Below are 3,377 nucleotides of genomic sequence, written 5' to 3'. Positions count from 1 at the left end.
TAGATAGATAGATAGATAGATAGATAGATAGATGATAGATAGATAGATAGATAGATAGATAGATAGATAGATAGATAGATAGATAGATAGATATTTCCCCACCACAGAAAAAGAAAAGCCATGTTGCAAAGGACTGGTTTCAAAGGGAAATGTAGCTTTTGTTTTTGTTACTGCGGCGGAATTGAAACTACAATTTTTTTTCTGTCCAAGTGAGGTTCATTCCTTGTCATGTAGGCCAGTTTACATCTGAAGCCGTGGATCACTAAAATCTGGTTAACTAAGGCAGAGCATGGCTCTCAAAAGCTTTTTGGTGACTGTTTCTCCACATAGGTGGGCAAACTGGTTCCTCAATCTCTGGTTCCAGCCTGTCATGCCCACAGCCAGATCCTCCAGGCGCACCTTCCTTCCTCTCTGTCTTCCCCAAGCTACAGAGAATGAGAACCTGAGCCACCTAATGTAGCCTTGTCATTTGAGTCAGAAAGGAGTTGAAAAAAAAAAAAGACTGGGTCCAAAGTCATCATTTTTCTCCCTTCCTGCTCCACTGATCTTGACATAGAACTTAATGAACCCTGGAAATCTGTCGTGAAAATGTGAACAGGAAAGGTGAGGGGTTGGAGTGTGTGTGTGTGTGTGTGTGTGTGTGTGTGTGTGTGTGTGTGTGAAAACTGTGTTAAGTACAGTTATTAAGAAAGAACTCTGACTCTGAAAATTAAACCTAAGCTATGTTTGCAGAACTTTAAATAAGACACAGTGTGCTCAAGGGCAAACTGACAAACAAGACAAACTGACAAACTGACAAACAAGAGCCTGGCCTTCATTCGTATTTTCCACTATCAAATACTTTTGCTGTTGTGTGCCTAAATTGCTTCAAAGCCAACAAATAAACGAAGGCTCCATATATAGACTAGGTAACAAGTTACACAGAGAACCTTTCACGGGGTAGAAAACAAAAGAATGCTTTTGCCAACCCTTATTAAGACAAGACTACCCAAGGGCACACAAAACCCCTCAGCCTGATCCACAAGTAAGCTTGGCCAGGATTAGCATGACACAAGATGTTTGAAAACCAGAAGAAAGACAGACTTAAGAAGAAAGTTAAATACTACGCGAGCTTTGTGTACCGGAGAGCTGTGCAAAGTAAGGAGATAATAAGTCAGCCAACTCCACAGCGAAGCGCTGCTTTCACAGAACTTATCAGCCTTATAAGAAGCCCCTGGGCCATCCCTTGGCCGAGCAAACAGGGTCACCCCCAAATCACACATCACTCCACAAACATTCATTGGATGTTTACGATGTGACTGATAGCCTTAGTACCAGGGATGTGGATATGAATAATTTATGGAATCTAAACTCAAAAAGTGGAATACCTTTTCCTAGCTCCCTTCCCCAGAGCCGAAGAAAGAGTCCATAGAAGAGAAAGCTGAGCCATGCCCTAGGGCAACAGAGATGAAACGGTCCTCTCAAGACTGAAAGACTTAGATACATTGTTTATTAAATAACAGAGCTTTAGATTTTGGGAGCCTAAGATCTTTAATACAGAGATCAAAATAATGTGCCCTTGCTGTAACTGACACATCCCATATGGCATTTTAAGATTGGCTTCTTGGCTTTTCGTTTTCTCTTGGGTTCTGTAAAGAAGAAAGGGCAATAGGCACAGGAAGCTTGTTTTGAAAATCCGAGTCTTATCTGGGTCAATGACTGCTTGTTGGAAGATAGCAAGAGTCAACAGTCGAACATAAATGAAAAGGGAAACTTTTCTTTTTTTCCTGGAGGAAACAGAGACGGCTCAGCTTAATACTCGATGGCAGAGGAATTAATAACAACATCCAGGTCATCATCCGAAATCATGCCTGGGCTCTGCACTGTAAGGGAAGCAGGGAGGAAGGGATAACACAGTCAAAAAGAGAGAAGTCCCCTCCTGCATCTCCGGAAAGTGTCCTGTTCCAGTTGGGAGGTGTGTTTCCAGACTGGTGCCATGGTCCACCAAAGGGCTCTTTAGAAGATTAGGCAAACCAGGCAGACTACTAAATGGATAAAGTGAAGGACTTGTTACCAGTTCAAAGTCGGAATGGCTGCCTGGAAACACTGCCTTCCCCTTTGTCTCTAGGCAACAGGCAAGGTGATGCCAAAGCTCCTAGTAAGGCAGGCTCCATGTTGTGGTGGCAAACTTAGCACTCAGGACACAGCCAGGGTAGCTCAAACATTCCCTGGGCCTCCGCTCGTCTGACAGGCCCGGCAGCTTCTTAGCTCTCTGAACTAGTTTTCTAATCAGTAAGATAGGGTTGAGAGTTCCAGTTTCAAAGGCTGGCTATCAAGAATGGAGAGTTCTTGAAAACACAAACAAAACATACACAGAACCAAGGTTCCCACGTGGACTCCTCAGCCTATCCCTGTCCCCTCACCCACTTCCCGATGCCTTCCCTTCCTTCCTCCAGGGGTGGAAAGACAGCAAAGAAAGACCTTCCCTATGTCCCAATGCAGAGAAAAGGAGAACAGAACTTTGACAGCACATTAGGAGTTCCCAAGTTTGTGAAATGAGCATATTATTCAATCTGGTGCCATTTCTTCTTCTGAAGACCTGGCCGTAACCAACCAATCTGTGTGTCCACTTAAAGCCCAGCTCATTGCAGACCGAATCCATTCACAAATCCAAAGCCATGTTTCTCAAATTCTCCTGGCCTGGGCCAGACATCTGCACTCCAATATTAATGAAGCTAAGAAAAGGAGTCAGTCCCAGTGCCCAGATACCGCAAGACAAGAAGCCTAAACTCAATGAAAAGAAAGCAAGCAGGCTAAAACAAACCAGGTACGATTCCTTTTACACTGATACTTGTTCTGATGCAGTTTTGGAGGAGCGTTAGGTTTTGCTGGTGGTTGTATTATTATTTTTATCTTGGGTAGGTTGCTGTTATTTTCAGTTCTGAGTGTGTTTTGTTTATTTTGTTGGCGACAAGCTTTCATCTGATGTTTATTGAAACAAAGCAATAGGGGCAAAATAAAGCACAATTTTGAACAATTTCTATCTGATCATTCTGATTAGCCACCACAGCCGCTGTGAATAGGTCAGGGATCCAACTCCAAAAAGTGGGGGCAGGGTCAAGACTTTGTAAATATAATAGCAAATTTGTAAAAAAATAGCAAATTTTTTATGAGTGACACTGGCGAGTTCATTTCCATATCTGTTACCATTTTAGAGAACGTCGTGTGAACCAGAAGGAAATGAGGGGAAAAAACCCAGAAGCAAGAAGTAAGAAAAGGAGAGAGGAAGGGAGGGAAGAAAAGAGGGAGGGAGGATACTAGGGAGGGGGAGAGAAGGGAAGGTTTCAGTGGGAGAGAGAGAGGGAGGATGTGACTATTCACTGACCCCATAGCTGGAT

At 43.3% G+C, this 3,377-nt stretch overlaps 1 protein-coding gene across 2 annotated transcripts in view; it reads right to left on the bottom strand.

The window, feature by feature from the left end:
• The window catches only part of Pax3 (paired box 3), a 96,232-nt gene that overhangs the window by 41,765 nt on the left and 51,090 nt on the right, over positions 1-3,377 (bottom strand). The gene's annotated exons all lie outside the window — the stretch shown is intronic.

The sequence above is a fragment of the Microtus ochrogaster genome, linkage group LG4 (assembly GCF_000317375.1).
Source record: "Microtus ochrogaster isolate Prairie Vole_2 linkage group LG4, MicOch1.0, whole genome shotgun sequence".
Taxonomy (NCBI): Eukaryota; Metazoa; Chordata; class Mammalia; order Rodentia; family Cricetidae; genus Microtus; species Microtus ochrogaster.
The sequence above is the reverse complement of the archived record's forward strand: the minus strand, read 5'-3'. Positions and strand labels throughout refer to the sequence as shown.